At 41.0% G+C, this 19741-nt stretch overlaps 1 long non-coding RNA gene across 5 annotated transcripts in view; it reads right to left on the reverse strand.

Annotated features, from left to right (window-relative positions):
• Positions 1 to 19741, reverse strand: part of LOC112644571 (uncharacterized) — a 92295-nt gene that overhangs the window by 14058 nt on the left and 58496 nt on the right. For 3 of the 5 annotated variants that reach the window (XR_007413685.1, XR_007413689.1, XR_007413688.1), the window contains 3 exons: positions 8248 to 8369; positions 3230 to 3341; positions 2158 to 3123 (listed from right to left, as the gene is read on the reverse strand). This is a non-coding gene — a long non-coding RNA (uncharacterized LOC112644571). Of the gene's footprint in view, positions 1 to 1369; positions 3124 to 3229; positions 3342 to 8247; positions 8370 to 19741 lie in introns of those variants that run through there. The other 2 variants (XR_007413687.1, XR_003126510.3) reach the window with 2 other exon arrangements.

Raw genomic sequence — 19741 nt, forward strand, 5'->3', positions numbered from 1 at the left:
CTGTCAACTTCACAAATTAAACAAATGTCATATAATTGTATAATTCTTCACTATTTCCTGATTCTTCTTCTGCTGCGGATTGCTGAAGGAGCACATTTATCCATGACATTAGCTTGTTGATATAAATCCTAGGCAACCTAATTTCCAAAGAAGTTGACATTTACATTCTTTTAATATGATGTTGCAAATGTAAGGTTAGTATTTATTGTGGAAATAAGTATTTCAAGCACATGGGTTTATTTCCAATTTCCTTTCTCATTATTTCTTATTTTTATTCTGCTATGTCCAGATTATTGCAGACTTTCTTTAAAAACTCTTTTCAGATTCAAGTATTTTCTGTGATGAATTCTAGTCCTGGTCAGAAACGCCAGATGAAATACATAGATTTCAGGCCTTGTTTGGCATCATATGTAAATATGGAGACCAACGGACATATCTTTTTATGCCAGTTCCAAACAAACACTAATAAAGTTAGCTTTAAAATGTATACTATGATTAGTTATAAACACCCAAGGTTTGAAAAAAGCTGTTGAAATTGTTAGGTGGGTTGCACAGCTGAATGCCAACAGTAACCATCAAAGTTCTGAGTTGAAATAAGCTTTTTGCATGTGTTCTTTCATTTAATCCTCACAGTGCATCATGAAGTGGATGTTACAAATAAGGAAACTGATGTTTAGAAATTAAGCAATTTACCTCAATCACTCACTAATATGGAGCAGATTCCAGGTTTGAATTCAGGTTTTTGGTACCAATGCTTTCTACTAGAAAGTCTCCTTAGTCAGAGTTAGAATAATTCATATAGAAATATAGTCATAACTTTCCTTAAGATTCACTAGATCTCCTTCTTTGGTTTTCAAAATATTTTGATTTCTTAATTTAAAATTTTGTCTACATGAATCACCATATATGGTGATATTTAGCATCAAGGAAATAGGCTGATGGATGATGTGATACCACCTAGTATCCGTAATTGTTTAAAGAAGTTCAAAAAGGGGTGCCTTGGCTGGGCCAGTTGGAAGAGCACGCAGCTCTTGATTTTGGGGTCATGAGTTTGAGCCCCATGTTAGGTGTAGAGATTGCTAAAAAAATTAAATACTAAAAAAAAGATTTTTTTTTTTACTTTAAAAAAGGAGATTTTTAAAGAAGTTCATAAAATTTGTCTTTGCAATATACCCAAATTCTAATGTGTGGTTGTAACAGCAGGATTAGAAATGGAAACTACACTGTGTCTATCTACCATCCAATTCTTTTTTCTAGTTCCATATTTCCTGGTGGTGTAAATTTCTTTTCTTGTGCTTGGCTTCTTCCTGGGTGATTTTATGCAAAACCGCAGGCATTTTTCTTGTCTTTGAAATCAAATTTAGTCCAAAGTTCCTCTGACCTTAATGGCTCATTCAGTGAATGACACATACCTACCACTTGCAGAAACATGCTCGCTAGGTTACATGCCTCCTGAATTCATTGTTGGCACAAACAGATGATGATAACACAGCTTTCTTACTCTTTTCTTTTCACCCCATTGTATTATTCCATTCTGGATATGTATATATCTTTTTGGGGATTAAAATTTTGATTGTGCCATTATTTAGTTTGATTTATCAGCAGCCATTTGGATTCTGAATGATCTCATTTATGACGAATCAGGATTCTAATCAGTTAATGAGATAGGATCAGATTCCAAGTGTATGTATTTTTATTCCTAATTCTGGCACAGAGATAGAATTTAATGTTCAGAAGAATAAAATTACCTCAACTAATGTTCAGTACACAACACATTAACCATTATAGTTTCTTTGGCTGCTTTGAAGTTCTTTGGATTTGTACATATTTGATTTTGCTTTCACATCTGCCACCAAGATCTGTTCTCATAGTGTTGAGTCAAATAACCATTGTAGAAATTTAAAAGATGACCCTTTGACTTTTTCTTTTATTTTATATTATTGTTGTGCAATAAAGTTTATTTAAAATAAAAACTAATATAGAAAAGAATCCATGGGGGAGTATATCAGAATTAAATCTCATGTTCTTTGCAACTTCCCCAAGGCTAGTTTCCAACCTACATTGTTTTCACAATAAAGCAGCTGATTTCACATAACATCTGTCGCTATGGTGACAATAGGACAATGATAGCTGGAAAAGCTAATAGTGTTTTTCTACCTTGCCTTCTGGAATGTGTAGCAGATACGAAAGCAGCAGCAGAGCAATTCCTGAAGGGCGAGGTCAGTGATGAGCCCTCCAGTGAGGCATTGTCTGTTCTCCCAATCAAGAAGGACAAGAGACTTTGCCAAGCAATCCTCTGAGTTTCTGCTTAAATGTCCAGCTTTCACTTGTTTGCCCCAGTTCCTTGAGAAGAAATCAAAAGAATAACAATAAGCATTGCTAGGAAGAGCATGATGGAAGGACGGAAAGAGGGATGGAAAGATGAATACCTAAATAGCAATGTCATGGCTCCAAATGATCTGAATTGAAGTAAGCCCCAGGAGAGGGAGAAAAGGGGGCTGGGATTGCATCAAAGGGTAAATGGGGAGGAAGAGAAGGCATGGAGGTGTGGCTTGCCTTCAGCAGTGGCAGTTACAGTCTGTGTGACTAATGAGTTTAAAAGCATTAGCTTTTTATATGGTAATGTACGCGTGCTTCTGGCTGTGTAGAGTTATTTGGGCACAGATGGAAATACGGAAGGGTACATGGATGCATGTAAGCAGTTAACATGAGTTACCTTGGAGATGGGTTGTGTGTGGGGGACCGCGAGGAGAGAGGCAAGTGAGTGCCAAGAAAAAATAAGGTGAAGCCTGTATGTGATCACAGTGTTGCACATCTCTAAGATCATAGAAAGATGTAGAAAGTAATTAACTCTCCTTTAGACTTTGGAGGGGCTTGTGTAGCGCAGACAATTCTGGGGCACTTGCTGAAAGGTGTGTTGCCTGGACATGTCAAGCGGGGGCTGATATGGACCAGAAGACAGGATGTAGGCTGCTCTAAGGCTGCCCTGGCACTCCGTTGTAGATTATTTTCTCATATTTTTCTTATGCTTTTTCTGGGAGGTTGCGGGGTGGGGCATGATGGTAAGATGGGAACATCTTGGTGAGGTAATTTTCCGGAAAGGTAGCAGAGCCAGCATGATACCTAAAGGTGAAAATAAATAAACAAACACCACTGAGTGATTTGAAGAATGTATAAAGGTTATCTATTTAAAAATATCTTACTTGTACATGCCTAAAATTTCACTTACAGTTGGGCAAGGGATGGTAAATGGGTTTCAGTTCATGGGCATCTCCATTCCATTGGCGGTCTCCATCAAGTGCACCATTATAATTATATGTTACCATCCCAGGACCTAGTGGCTTAAAACAACAGTAAACATTTTATCATTACTTGGCTTCTGTAGGTTGGGAATTCAGAAAGGGCTCATGTGAATGTCTCCCATGAAGGCTGGTCAGACAGTGATTAGGGCAGTGGGGGTCTGGAGCAGCTGGGGACTGACAGGGGCGTCTCTCTCCCTTTTTATTTATTTATCTATGTCTATCGATTGAGCAACTGATTTACCATAGATAGTCTTTCCTCAAGACTTCCTCATAGGCCTCAGGGTAATTGAATGGCTGAAGACTTCAAGGAAGCATGTATTCCACCTTTAAGAGTGAGCATTTCTGCTAAGAAGGCAGAAGCTACATCATCTTTGATGACTTACCTCGGAAGGCCACCAGAGTTGCTTCTGCTACATTCCGCTGGTTATAGGTGAGCCACAAATCTATCTGCCCCGACTTACGAGGAGGAGAATTGGACTCCGTCTCTTGGTTGGGGAGCAACAAAGTGTTGGAAAGCTCATGGGAAGAAAGACACAGCTTGGCCATCTTTGAGCAACACCATCTGCTAAAGGTGCTTTTTGAGAAGGGTTTCAGGCCACATCCATGGCGCACGGGAGTGCTGGAGTGTGGTGACCTGCAGCGGTTGGTATGTGTGGCAGGAGATGATGTCATATATTTGCTCTCCCTGCATTAGGCACTTTCTTCTCTTTAGTCTTTTTGTATAACAAAAATGTCCTTGCTAATAATATTCCCATATTATTTTCTCCGTTGACAAAACAGATAAAGTCTGCAAACAAAAAAGACAAACAAACTCTCCCCATGAAATCCAGGATGACTTAAGAGAAAGCAGCATGGCCAGAGAATAGGTAGAAAGAGTTTGGGAAAAAATAAGCAAAGGCTGGCTCTGAAAAGTGTCATGGAACCCACAGTTGTAAGACTACAGAATGCAGAGAATCTCTGTATATCTTTCAGGTGCAGATTGCAGTGGGGTAAACTTCTTAGGGAAAAAGAATAAATGAGAAAATCTGAGAGAACTTTACACAGAAATTAAAACTTTCAATATGACAAAAGAAAACATTAAAAAGCCAGAAGACAGGCTGTAGAAAAATGTTTGCAATACACATAACAAAGGATTATATTTCAAAGAGCTTCTAGCAAATGTGCAGGCAAATTATAAACAACCCAATAAAAATATGGCTTAAGGATATCAACAGGCAATTCACAAAAAAGAAAGGGGAAATGTCCAACAAAATATATGAAACTGTGTCATCTGGAAATACAAATTAAAACAAAAATGAGCTACCATTTTTAACCATTAGGTTCCAATATTGAAAACAATAACAATATTGGGGCAGCTGGGTGGCTCAGTTGGTTGCATGTCCAACTCTTGATTTCAGCCCAGGTCAGGGTCTTGAGGTCATGGGATGGACCCCTGCATCTGGCTCAGCTTGAAGTCTGCTTGGTATTCTCTCTCCCCATCTCCCTCCCTCCATGTCCCTTCTCTCCTGCTCACTCTCTCTCTTAAATAAATAAATAAATAAATAAATAAATAAATAAATAAATAAATAAAAATCTTAAGAAAATAATGACAATATCAAGTGCCAGCTAGGGTCTGAGGAATTCACATGCATCATTGGTGTGATTGTAAATTGCCAGAACTTACACAAAAGTCATCTGGCATTTTTATTAAAATTGAAAATGCAAAAAAAAAAAAAAAAAAAAAAAATTGAAAATGCATATGTCTTTAACACAGCAGTGCAAACCTTTGAGAATATATTCAGCAGCAAAAAATTATTTGTCTTATAAATTTAATGTATACATTAACAAGTGTGTGACAAAAAAAAGAATAAAAACAAGTGTATGACGATTTTCTTATTTATGAAAAGTAGAAAAAAAATAAAGGCTTGTCAATAAGGTAGTGATTGAATATTTTAGATTATGAGCTTTAGTTTACAGAACACTATGCAGCCAAATAAAATATTGAAATATATCTCTACACATGTCTTTATATCGATATAGAATAAAGTAAAAAAAGTTACAAAGTAATATGTATGTATATATTCTATAGTTTATAATATGCATAGTGTAAAAATGATAAATATATGTGCATATCATTAGTTAAATAAAGGAAGTGTAGAGTGACTCGCTTGAAATTTTTAGTGGGATTTAACGAAGGGCTGTTAATGCCCATTCGGGGAGACAGGAAAGGAAACAACCTTCCTTTATAAACATCTTTATCTTTGGAAATGTTTCCTGATGCATGTATCGCTGTTTCATCCAAAAGACTAAAGAAATGGAATGGCCATTACTGTGTAGGCTAGCTTGGCTCTGGTGCAAATAGATATCTGTTAAATGAATAAATGAATTCCTTGGATCTATCCCTTCATTTATGTGAGTCTGCTTTCTGCTTAGAGGGAGCCTGGGATTTCTACATTGAAATCTCCTTCCCCCATTTTTCTTTCTTTTAAAAGTCATAGTGATAATACTTTTTGTTCTTCCCATGAGGAAAGTTATTCCAGTAAATCAGGTTTCCATTTTAATAATTCAGGCCTACATAGTATTGTCAAAATAATTCTAGCAAAACAAAAAACACACAAAACAAATGTAAATGGCTCTGCTGCTCCTGTAGTTAGAGGATCAAAGATTGGTGGCATAGATTTTCCAAATGGATTCAGTTCTCTGCCCAAATTAACAAGAAAATGCTCATTTCATGCAATTATAGATCTTTATTGCTTTTCATTATAGAATGTCTTCCTTAAGGAATAGGTTATTTTTGAGAAAGCCTAATTTTCTGCAGTGATTTAAAAAATTATAACACCTCATCTTTTTGAAAATTGAAATTGAACAAAATCCAAGAACAGTTTAAAATTCAATTTCCTGCTTTGGAGGATCCATCAATACCTACCACGTACCCAGGAAAAGTCTATGTTTCTACTCATTGTGTTTTTGTCATCTGATTACAACAATGGCTTAGTTTTTGACGAAAAATCTAGTTTTTTTTCCAACCCTCTGATTATGTCTATGTGAACCTGGTGGTCACTAACTACATTCATGCTTTAAGGGAGGAAGGGCAGGTGGCTCCTTCAATATTATTGCCTCTTCCTTATCCATCCAAAGTTCTATTACTAATGTCCCCGGGTTGTGCGTGATCACTCATCAAGCGAGGAGCAGGATCTTCCCTGCAGATACCCTGTGAACCTGCCCCAGCTCCTGGGCTGCTCTGTGAAGGCAGAGCACCCACCTGACAGAAGCGTCCCATAAACACTTGCTTTCCCCATTTCTAGGTACCTGATCTGGATGCACTGCAGAAAGACTTTGCCCCCTCAGGGAGAGAGAGTTCACCTTATTGTCCCACCTGCAGACAGGTTGGGAGGGCCATGCAGGCCATGGTAGTGTGACTCAGGTGGCTTTGAGGGTGTTTGGTGACAGGAAATATAATAAAAACGCAAGGGGTGTGTGTGTTGTGTGCGTGTAGCTAGTGAATTTTTCCAGGAAGACGGGCTTAATTTAGAAGGCCTTCACACCTGCCAGATTGAGGAGACAGGCAGTCCTCCTGTGACAGTGACAGGCAGCCCGTAGGAGGCTGGGAGCCAAGGGGCAGACTGCAAACTGCACATTTTTCTCTAGGGACAGACATTTTTCAGAGAGATCGCGACTCAGAGGGAACGACTCTAATTCTGTGTAATTAGGGAGTGAGATGGAGCACAGAAATCCAATTGATGCAGTTTCAGCGTCTAAGATACAGACTCAGAGCAACTCCAGGAGGCCTGAAAATGTTGGGATGCTGGTATCAAGTGTCATATAATGAGGAAATGGCCATTCCAGTGAGATCAGCCTAAAATAGGAGATGAATAGGGCACAATACAGGGGCCAGGCAAGGAAAAACAATCCAGATGAGACCAGGAAGAGGATAATTTCTTGAACCATACCTGGCTAAGGATTTTCCTGATTCCAAATGAGAAGGGATTGAACGTTAATAGAAACACCACAGGATATTTAAACGGTAGTTTTAGTGTCTTAGCATATATCCTCACACTTGAATTACTTTTTAGAATAAGGTTTATGTAATTCTCCATTTTTTGGGGGGAATTATGTAACTCCCTCCTTGGGTGTAGATCGAACGGAGGCTGTCTCAACTGGGAATGTCCTGCAGATACTGAACTCATCGTGGAGAAATCCTAGAATCATGCACATTGGCACTACCTCACAGTGCTGGCCTCTCCCTGGCTGGGTCCTCAGGGGTGCCCAGTGTGCTTTAGGCTGTGGTGCCTGGGAAGCTCACTCCTGTGTTCCTTACCTAGGTACGTGGGCCAGAGAAGGTGGGGAAGTGAAGAAATCACAAGCAATTATTAGCTAGACCACACTGGCTGATCAATTGAAGAAATAAGTCATAAAATTCAATTCAAATCACATTTATACATTCTCTGGGGCCAGATCTTAAAGACCCACATGTATTAATTACAGATTCCGAGTCAAGTACTAGGTCTGCGTGGGAGCCAGAAGTTAGCCTTTTACAGAAGAATCTCACGTGACTCCAATACAGGTGGTCCATGACCCATAATTTGAGAAATGTTGATTTAAAGAAACTCTCATTCGTGAGCTAAGCAATTTGCAGATTTATTAGATAATAAACCATTGGAATCTCCTGACAGGTATTTCCAGTGCACGCGTGTAGAAGTGAGCTGAGATACAGGCATTGTCGGGAAGCAGAGATGTTTCCCCTGGGGGACCACTCCTTCCCAAGCCCCGTCCTGGCTTCCTTCTCGGAGGTGCTAAATCAGACTGCTAGCAACATGGAAAGGAAAAAAGGAGAATTTTGAAGGCATATTAAAAATCATGCCCCAAGTTTAGTCTCTCCACCAAACCCAAAACCATTATTTATTAGCAAATAAAAACAATGCCCCGAGGTCCAAGAGGTGCCTCGGTGGCCCAATTGGTTAGTCACCTGGCTCTTGGCTTCCTTTCAGGTCTTGATCTCAGGGTCGTGAGATTGAGCCCTGCTTCAGGTCCATGCTCAGTGGGGAGTCTGTTGGAGATTGTCTCCCTTTCCCTCTGCCCCTCCTCTCCCTAAAATCAATAAATAAATCTTAAAAAAAATAATACTAGTATTAGTATGCCCAATGCAATAGTTGGTAGGCTAATACACTGGCAATGTGTGAGCCACTAAGTTTGTGGTAATATTTACAGCAGCAAAGAAAACTAATATAAAAGTATCATTTTAGGGTACTGTTTTTTACATTTTAATGTGGTAGCCCCATCATCCTCAGTTGGCCCAAGTAATTAAGTAGAATATTTCACTTTGTAATGATTGTGCTAATCAAGGATTCTTTGTATTGTTCAGTTGAAGAGGTTTGGTTCACAGTTCCTCAGATAATGAATTCCCACCCATTTCTAGGACTCAATTCCTGCATTATTGACTTGCTTGGAAGGGGAATCAGGCAAAGAGGAAACCCTAGAATGGAAGAGGGAAAGGTTCTTAAAATGTTGAATCAGGAAAGACAGTGGAGTAAGGGAATTAGGAGCGCAGGTTCTCAGCTTGAGTCTAGCTTTATTATTTTTTTAATTTATTTTTTATTGGTGTTCAATTTGCCAACATATAGCATAACACCCAGTGCTCATCCCATCAAGTGCCTCCCTCAGTGCCCGTCACCCAGTCACCCCCACCCCCCCGCCCACCTCCCCTTCCACCACCCCTTGTTCATTTCCCAGAGTTAGGAGTCTCTCAAGTTCTGTCTCTCTTTCTGATATTTCCCACTCATTTTCTCTCCTTTCCCCTTTATTCCCTTTCACTATTTTTTATACTCCCCAAATGAATGGGTATGGTGCTGAGTGAAATAAGTCAATCGGAGAAGGACAAACATTATATGGTCCCATTCATTTGGGGAATATAAAAAATTGAGTCTAACTTTAAACTCAGGCTCGATTACCTGCCAGCAACGTGACTTTGAGAAAACTTACTTAATATCTCTGTGTTTTGGTTTATCTTTAAAATGTGGGTGACAAGAATAGTACCTAGGGTTGCTGTCATGATTTAATAAGTTAATATAGAGAGAGTGTTCTTGCAATATGGCCTCAGAATATGCACAAATGATCTAGGGTTAGCTGTATCATTAATCTTTGCTGCAGAGGCCAGGTGGGGGTAGAAATACACCAGATAAACAAAGCTCACAAAGATTTGTAACCAGAGAACTGGAAATTAAAATAACAATGAGATAGCATTTTAAACAAATTAAATAAGCATAAATGAGAGAGTTGGATAATGCCAGTGTTGGGGAGACTGTGGAACAATGGGTACCACCCTCACCGCAGGTGGTGGGAGTGACATCTATGCAGTCATTCTGGTGAGCAACCAGTTACTACTTAGTCAAGGTAAGTAAACACCCCGTGTCTCAGCTTGGGTTCTTCCAGAAACAGACCCCAAGATAGGGATTTAAGGGAAGTGATTTATTTGGGAGATGAGCCCAGGAAACCCTGGTAGGGGAGTGGAGAAGCAAGATAGAAAAGGAAAGGCACTCAATAAAGAGTATATTTTCAAGCAGGTTACCACTGTGGGTTAATGGAGCTTGACTGAGGATTCCAGGCACCAGTAGAGAACAGGAACTGCATAGTTTGTCCACTGGAGGGATTTCACTTGGTTGGGGGCTACTGAGAAAGCCCAGAGGCAAGGAGATGCAGATGCTGGCAGGAGGCAGTTGAGGAAGCCTGTGTGTGTGTGTGTGTGTGTGTTCAGTGCAGAGGCCAAGGAGATATGAGTATGATACTCCTAGACATTGCCATGAGGATGGCTCAGAATTCCACTCCTGAGTATAAGCTTAAAGGAATGATCACAAAGTCCCATATAGGATATGTATAAGGGTGTTCTTTCCAGCATCATTCGTGGTGTCAGAAAATTGTAGGCAAGCTGAGTAATCATCCCTGGGAATGTAAATAGACACGGCGTGGAGAATGGGCGTAGGGCATAGCATTATGCAGTGGTTAAAAGTAACAGATTGGGTTATACATAGCTGCATAATGAATCTCAAAAATAATCTGAGGTGAGGCCATAAATAGAACGGTATCTGTAACACGTACACATATCAATGAGCATTTTGCAGCAACACACTTAATCAAAAAATATATACAAACATATCCGAATAGTTTTCTACAGGGGCGTCAAGGAAATAGAATTGGCTATGAGAACAAGATAGTAAATAAATAATTGATTTAATTATTGTTTTTTACAACACAAAAAGCGAACCTTGTGTAGATGGCTGATGGTAATGTGCTACGGACCAAGGAATGGGAGTAACTCCACAACCTGCCCCTGACACCCGAGAGACAGAATGCACCTCAGTGATTTCTGACCACTTCCATTTCTCTAATCCCAAGTGCTTGTGTGCCGGTCTCCAGACTAGTTTCTCCTCAGTTGTGAGTCCATGGCATGAGGAGGGCGAGCTGGGAAAGGGCAGCAGAGGCCACAGCACCGAGGGGAAGGGCTGCAGTGCAGTCGGGGTGCAGGGGTTGCCTGCATGCGCCTCTGAGGGCCAGAAGGATGTGAGCCAGGCTAAGGCCAGAGCAGCTGGGGATGGGCGGGGGTAGAGGGTGGGGGGTACGGACGAGGTTGGGCCGAAGGTGGTATGTAGGCGCTCTGCTCCCCAAGCGGAGTCCTAAGGCAGCGCCAGGTGGAAGCCCTCTCAAAGGTAACCTTTCCCTGTTTGTACCTGCCCCTGCCAGGGAAGGTGTTAGAGGAGCAGTGAAAGTTGCATAAAATACTAAATACAATTTGAAGGTGTTTATCCTCAAGATGGTTCTGATTTTGATTTTTATACGGTCTGTATGCCAGCTGTAGGCTTGAGTTCCAAAAAGGGGATATTTTTTTTTCACATTAAAAATCTGTTTGTGCCAGTCAAGAACAGCTACCTTGCCTCTTGTGATTTCCAGCAATCACGGTGCAAATATTTAATGGTAAGCACTATGGAGTAGACTGTTTTGCACAGGATGCATGAGACATTTGTGGACTTTATTTTGAAACCATAATGAATTTTAGGTATCATTCCCAATACAGTTGTGTAGATAAAGATGAGAAAATCACGGACTATAAATTTCATCTGTCTCAAAGGTATATCATACTGTTGTAAGTCAGTGTTCTAGAAGAAGACTAGGGAAATTTCCAAGAAGTTGGGCATTTTCTTATATCACACTTCGGAAGAAATTTGGAAAAAGGGCTTTTGCTCTAAGACAGTACCTAGAAAAAATTATTTGACCAAGGACTTGGAAAAAGTAAGTGTTTTCAGTTGGTAGAAACTGAAACTAGCACCCTGGAGGTGTATCCATACGTGTTCTGGCCGGTTTACGGAGCCACTGGGGCAGTTAGATTATTTCTGCCTTCTTAGCCACGTGACAGTGGCTCTGATTGATTGAAATGGTCCGCTGTTGGTGGGATGCCTTCTTGTTGCCAATACAAGGAATCCCATTTAATGGCAAATTATAAAATCTCTGAGTAACTCCCGGCTGAAATAGTTTGCTTGTATTGTCCATAATAAGTGCTTCCTTTGAAGCAACTGCTATTTCAGAGGAGGTTGTAGGCATTTAAAAAATCTGGGTCACTCCTCATGCGTTACAGGAAGGAATATGTGGCAGACTAAGGCCCAAGGACCCATCTGTAGTTATGTGGGAACTGGGTGAGGTTGTAAATAAAGCTGGTGGGGGGCCCAGGGCAGCTTTCAAACCTTGACCCTCAGCACTGAGATTGCCAAATACTGAAAACTGTGGCTGAGAAAAAATAAAGGAGAGATGGAGTCTCTGTGTAAACACATAATTAGAATACTGGTCATATTCACATTAATGATGAGAATTTTCATACTGAAGAAAGGATGACAAAGGAATAGGGTTACGTGGGAGGGTCACCAAAACTTCACACATGATGATTTCTCTTCCTGACCATCAACCACTTTTTTTTTTTTAAGATTTTATTTATTTATTCATGAGAGACACAGAGAGAGAGGCAGAGACACAGGCAGAGGGAGAAGCAGGCTCCATGCAGGGAGCCCGAAGTGGAACTCGATCCCAGGTCTCCAGGATCACGCCCTGGGCTGAAGGCGGCGCTAAACCGCTGAGCCACCCGGGCTGCCCATCCAATTGACCACTCTTAAAAGAAATGGTCACGTTAACCTCTTTTTGCTTTTTTAAAAAAAGGTCACATTGACATTTGTTAGGGCAAAAGAAGGACTTCTGATTGGTAAAGAATTCAAGTGACAGAAGGTAAGAGGTTTACTTTCCAGTTTGCCACGGTCACACAAGCACACACACAAACTCAGATACTCTCTTAGTACTTTTCACTTTTTAAAATGGGTTTTCAAAATTTTCTAAATATATTGTGATGAACAAATTCCATAATGGGGAAAAGGAAGAATGGGTAAGAGTGCAGATGTTGGAGCTAGACTATAGTTTTTAAATCTACCAATTACTGGCTGTGTGACCTTGGGAAAATTATCTTGCCTTTCTGTGATTCATCTATTTATCTGTGCAAGGGATTTTATGTTAGGGATATAATTAGAATGCTGTTTACATTCACATTAACAATGCATACATTAATATTGTAATATTAATAGGGTTGTTGTGAGCAGTAAATGAGTTTATTTTATTTTTTTAAAGATTTTATCCATCTATTCATGAGAGATACACAGAGAGCGGCAGAGACACAGGCAGAGGGAGAAGCAGGCTCTCTGCGGGGAGCCTGATGCGGGACTCAATCCCAGGACCCCAGGGTCATGCCCTGAGCTGAAGGCAAATGCTCCACACTGAGCCACCGGGGTGCCCCTAAATGAGCTTAACATAGCAAATAATATAGTTACAGCATCTAGCATGTTAAAACCTTCAGTAATTATTGGATATTGTGAATTCTTGCTTAATGACTTAGAAAAGAAAGATGTATTCTCTACGTCGGAAATTTGTATTAATTGGTGATTATGATTACCAGTGAGCGTTGCCAAACTCATTTCTATCATTTAAGTTTCTAGAAGATTATTTCCTTACCAACATGGGTAATACCTCCAGGGTTTACTGACCTCTTATGCTTTGCCTCATAAACTCACAGGCCAGGCACAACTGGGGCAGGCCGATGATGCTCTGAACTTTGATGTTGCTAATTCAGACGTGTGCTAGTTTGGTAGGGCTACCCTAACAAAGTACCCAGACTGGTGATTCAAGCAACAGAAACTCCTTAGCTCATGGTTCTGGAGGCCAGAAGCCCAAGGTCAAGGTGTCGAGAAGGTTGGTTTCTCCTGAGGGAGGAAACCTCTTTTTCCCTTGGCTTATAGATGCCTTTGCATGGTTTTCTCTCTATACATCTCTATGTTTGTCCTAATTTCTTCTTTCAATTCTGTTGGATTAGGGCTTACCTTTTATACCACCGGGATTCCATTTTACCTTAGTTACCCCTTTGAAGGCTCTATCTCCAAATACAGTGACATTCTGAGGAGGTGGGGGTTAGGTCTTCAACGTATGAATTTCCAGAGTAGGGAGACGGTTCAGCTCGTAACAAGGAGTTCTGCTTTCTAGCTGGGAGGTAGAAGAATTGCAGTTGCCAGACTGAGCTCAACCTTGCCTCAGGATTTGGCATCAATCCTGTTCTCCCTCGGAGGCTGGTATGAAGTTCTAGTTCAATAGCTCAAGTGATTACTGGCTGGTATCACTCCTGCTATGAGTCATCCTCTGGCTTTCTGATCTGGTGCTCACAACAATAGCAGCTAACACGTATATGGTACTTGCTGAGGGCCAGGGACTTTGCCAACTCTTTTACTTGTATTTTCATTTCCTTCTCGATGAGTCCATGATCCACCAGAGCCAGTCCTAAGGAAGTGTTACATATATATTTTCTACAATATGTGTGTACAAGATTTGACATTACATTCCAACAGTGTGCTCAGGGCTCTGCCATTGGCTCCCTCAGTGGGCCTCCCCATTTGCCACAGCTAAGTAGTTGTCTGTGTATCACTCCAGACTAATATCCTACCTGCTTAACAACAAAAGTACAGCATTCCCCCCCTCCCCACTCTGAAATAGCCCATTCTGGGAAGGATTCTGTTGAGCTAGCCCATAGTGGACAGGTTCACCGGGCCATACACTAAGTCCGGCATGGGAATCTCACAAGGATGTAGGATACTGCTACCAGAACAAAGAAGAAGGGAAACTGACAGTCAAAACCAGGACGTGTCTACAAGAAGATTTTGCATTGACTAACATAGATGTTTTAAAGAAAGGTCTACACTGGCAAACCAGGTGGAACCCTGCTGTCCCCAGTGTACAAACGTTTGCTTTAAGCCCCAGGTTCATATCTCCATCCTCCTTTGCTTCAACTCTCAGCATCTTTCAGCACATGGGAATTTCACTCATTCTTGACAAGCTGTTTTTTCATGGGTCATGTCGTCATTTTGGTCTGGTTTCCCCCACCACTCTTTCCCTCCTTCCATTTCTTCTTTGCCAGCTTTTTCTCTTCTAAAGTGTTGAAGTCCTCTCAGTTCCGAGCCTTCATCTTTATTCACATTCTCAAATGAATGATCTAGGAAATCTTTTTTTTTTTTTAATTTTTATTTATTTATGATAGTCACAGAGAGAGAGAGAGAGAGAGAGAGGCAGAGACATAGGCAGAGGGAGAAGCAGGCTCCATGCACCGGGAGCCCGACGTGGGATTCGATCCCGGGTCTCCAGGATCGCGCCCTGGGCCAAAGGCAGGCGCCAAACCGCTGCGCCACCCAGGGATCCCTGATCTAGGAAATCTTAATCTAGCCCCAGATGATACATAATGTAATAGTAATTGTGATGATGATGATGATGATGATGGTAATAATGATAGAAGATACTTTTCTACCACCATATGCTATGTACTATTGTAAGCACTCTGCATATATTCCATAATTTAATCTACTACAGCCCCTTTGAGATTGGGAGTTTCATCCCTGTGAGGATTAATTTTGTGTCAGCTGACTGGCCATTGGATGCCCCGATTAAACATTATTTCTGGGAGTATCTATGAGGTTATTTCTGGACAATATTAACACTTGGATTGATGGGCTCAGTAAAGCAGATGGCCCTCCTCTGCGGGTGGGCATCATCCTATTTGTTGAGGTCTTGAATAGAACAAAAGGCAAGGGAAGGAAGAATTTGCCCCACTTTTTCTTTCTGCCCGCTTGCTTGAGCTGGGACATTGGTCTTTGTCTAACCTTGCACTAGGATTTGCACTATCAGAAACCCTGGTTCTCAGGCCTTCACACTTGGACTTTGTTATACCACTAGCTTTTCTGGTCTCCGGCTCGCAGCTGGCATGTTGTGGGACTTTTTGGCCTCTATAACCATGTGAGCCAATTCCTCTCTGTCTGTCTGTCTCTCATCTATCAATCTATGTGTATGTCTATGTATCTATCTATCTTTCTGTCTATCTGTCTTATTGATTCTGTTTCTCTGGAGAACCGTGGCTAATACAATCTAGATTTGACAGATGAGGAAGCTCAGAGAGATTCAGTTACACGTGACCCAAGGTCACATGGGTGGCAAATGGTAGAGCTGGGATTCATGTGCAATGCTCCAGCTTTCATGGTCTTAAAAGGGCATCGTAGACATTGGCAGTGGCTCTCCTGCTTCTCTTGGGTCTTCTAGTGACGCTTGGCCAACTTCCACTGCCAGTACCTGCAACTGTGGGTCTTATACCATGAAGTTTGTTCTACTTAGGCATGTAGCAGGCCAGGAGGATATCCTTGACCAATGGTTTTTCAGAAATCAGCTTTTAGATGGGGGAATTCTGGGTACTGTGTTTTGTACTTTTACCCAGACTTTCCGGTCACCCCTGCTTGTGTAACTAGCTTTCTACTATCTCTTCAAATGTTTACCTTCCCTTGCTTGAACTCCTTCCCACTTTCCCTACTACTGTTTTCTGCACTTCCCAAATAATATATTTGTATCCAAATGCCTGACTTGGGGTCTATGTCTGGCAGAACTGACACTAGGGCAAGTGCCAACTGTACATGCCAGTCACTAATCTGCCTCTCCCGCCCAGACTCTCTCCTGGGCTCCTGATTCATATTTCGAACCTCCTGGCTAAGTATGCATTTCAATATTGACAAACAGTTCGGCCTGAACGGAGGATACCAGAGTGCTCAGGATCTCTTTAACCTGTTTCTTTCAAGTTCTCCCCAGCGTGCTCTACTGATACGGAGTATGACGTACAAAGTCCTTGCTGCGGTTCGAAGTCAGAGTGACGATATCAGCTGCTCACCTCTCTGGGCCATCTTGTTTGACTCCCATCGTGTTCACTGGGCTATAGGGCACTGGTATCATTCAGGTTCCCAAACAGGTCGTGTCTGTTTCCCCTCTAGAGGCTCTGCTCCTGTTCCTCCCTCTGCCTGGAAGTGTCCTCCCACCCTTCAGGCACCAGCTTAGAAGCTGCCTTCTCTAAGAGACTTTCCCTGGTGTCCCCTCCCTGGAAGTGCTTCTCTTCTTCTAGTTGTGCTCCAAAACATCACTCTTTTATTTTCTTAATTTCTAAGCACCCCCTGATATGATCCACCTTATTTGTTTATATGTGTATCTTCAGTCTTCCCCATTAGCAGAGCAGCTGTCTTTCCTGTCTCCACAGTACTTCCCAGCTGGGACACTGGGCTGGCGCAGAGTAGACCGACTGTCCAGAAATACCTGTTTGCACTTGTTGGAATGAGATTTTTAAAAAGATAACATCCAGAATTTCTGCAAGTATATTTCACTTCTTAGTATGTTTGTGTTACTTTCAAAATCGACTATCTTGGGAATATTTAATTGAAATGCTTTACATTTTTACCTCAATTGTTCTTAAAGAGTATTTAACCACCTGTTTTAAAAATTATTTATTTATTTAAAAATATTTTATTTATTTATTCATGAGAGACACACAGAGAGAGGCAGAGACACAGGCAGAGGGAGATGCAGGCTCCTTACAGAGAACCCGATATGGGACTTTATCCCCAGCCCCCGGGGATCATGCCCTGAGCTGAAGACAGATGCTCAACTGCCTGCTCACCCAGGCATCCCTAACCACCTGTTTTTCTTTTTTAAACCTTCATTTGATATTTTCATATAAGAATTCCAAAGTGAGGACTTGACTATAGATTTCTGAGTTTCACCAAACATGTCTTTTTGAATTTGCTATTTTTAAAATAAGTTAACCATTGTGGTACATGAGAAATGATTTAGAATTATTATATAATTTATTTTTTTTTTTATTTTTATTTTTTTTATAATTTATATATATGCATATATATATGATTCAGAAGATGAGATTATATATTTATTTAATCACTGTTATGCTGGATTCTTTACTTATTTTAGAGGAAAACTTAAATATGTTCCAAATAGATTAAAAGGCACTAATAGCCATTATTTTCAGCAGCAAGATGCACTGTTGAAGATTTCAAAGTTTAATTCATTAATTAAATTATAGCACTTAAGCAAAGAAGGCACTAAGCACAAATCTGAAGCCCTTTATCTCATTCTGTTGCTACTTTTCTAAAGATGACTTTGAGTGGCTGATCTTTTAAAGCATATTGTAGCTTCTAAACTGGACCCGATTTAAAAGATAATGTGAAATGAGTCTGAAATAATCATCATCTATGATTTAGCTTTGAAACAAGTCAGGGTCACTTAATAAACAGCAGCACAATAATGTTTCAGCAACCTTCTCTCTGCTCAGGGTAAAGGAAGGTTTTGACTGGATACAATCTGCAGAACTGGGCACATGGCAGACACACAACAGACTACAGAGATTTTGGGGAAGGGATGGGCAAGATTTTGTTGGGTTTGCTCTACATCAAAAGGGAAAAGGGCAGGAGAGATCCAAAAAGATGGTGTTAGGCTGAGACTAGATTCTGTGAAAACATTTTTAAGACTTGTAGTGACTACCCTTCAACTTAAGGTTATTTATAAAATGGTTTTACAAATTGTCTTTGCAAATGCTCAAAATGGGTCAAATCTTTTATTTCTAAGAGGGTGGAGTACACATATTCCCCCCTATTCCTCCTGCTAAGTGCAAGTAAAAGTTCTGGACATTATGTATGAAACAAACATAAGCAGGCCCTGAGAGGTGGGGAGAAGAAAGCAGACTTTCTAGAGACCTCAGAACATAAGGAATGATAGATACAGTGGTGAGTTCTTTGAGTTTTCCTTTAGCTTAATACACCCCAGACTAGGAGCTGAAGAAGCCATCATCCCAGAATGTCCATGAATGTAGACCAAAACCAAAACCAAAACAAAACCCTGACAAAAGCCTGTCTTCTCTAGCTAAAGAACCAGGAAAACAGCAGCCTAGCAAAACAGAAAACTTTTAGGCAATAATTATTGTGCTACAGCCTCATCCCACCTATCCAGCAGTGGGGAGTCTAGACTCCCACCCTTGTTAGGCTATAACACTCCAATCCCCCCACCAAGATGGTGTCAGAAAATGGTGATTAGGGCATCAGAGCTTTTCCCCACACTGGGTAGTAATAAGAGCCACTACCCCCTGGTATCTGTGAAGACTGTGTGGAGAGCCCAGTCTTCCACCCCAAACTAGCAGTGAAGAGGTGTTCCATGCTCTCCCCACTAGAGTAGGGGCAGAAGAGACCTAATGGAGAGGTAGGCCTTTACTACTGCCCAGTGATAACAAGCCCACCCCTTTCTGTAGCATAGAAGGCCACCTGGGGAGCAATAACAAGGTGCTCTGACCCTGCCAACTAGGGAAATACTAGTGGAGACTTAATGGGCAGCTGGATCTCCCAGCCTGGCTGATAGTAGTGAAGAGACCTCTCAGGTGTCAAAGGAGGACAAATGGAAAAGTTGAACTTATTCCCCCACCTGGCAGTAATGAGGTGATACCTCCCCTTTCCATGCTGGAGTAGTGTCCCATGAAGCCCAGCTAAAACAGAAAGTTTAAATAGGCCCTAGAATCTTATAACATAACATCTAAAATGTATACATTTTAATTGATATTCACTCATTATACTAAGAACTAGGAAGATCTCAAGCTTAATGAATAAAGACAATAGATGTTGTATTAGTTTGGTTGTGCTGTCATGACAAAATACCAGAGGGTGGGTGGCTCACACAACCAAAATTTATTTCTCAAAGTTCTGGAGACTGATAGTCCATGATCAAGGTGTTGGCAGGCTTGGTTTTTCCTGAGGCCTCTCTCCTTGGCTTGCGGGTAGATACCTTCTCACCATGCCCTCATATAACAGCAAAACCCTGCTATCTCTTCCTTTTCTTATAAGGACACAATATATTGGATTAGGACCCCATTCCATCAGTCTTATTTTGACTTAATCGCTGCTTTCAAGGCTCCATGTCTAAATAGTCATATAATTTAGGGCTCACTCATATGACCACATTTCACCTTAATTACCTCCTGAAAAGTCATTTTTCCAAATACAGTTACATTCTGAGGTTTGAAAAGTTGGGAC

The sequence above is a fragment of the Canis lupus genome, chromosome 1, assembly GCF_003254725.2.
Source record: "Canis lupus dingo isolate Sandy chromosome 1, ASM325472v2, whole genome shotgun sequence".
NCBI classification, from domain to species: Eukaryota; Metazoa; Chordata; class Mammalia; order Carnivora; family Canidae; genus Canis; species Canis lupus.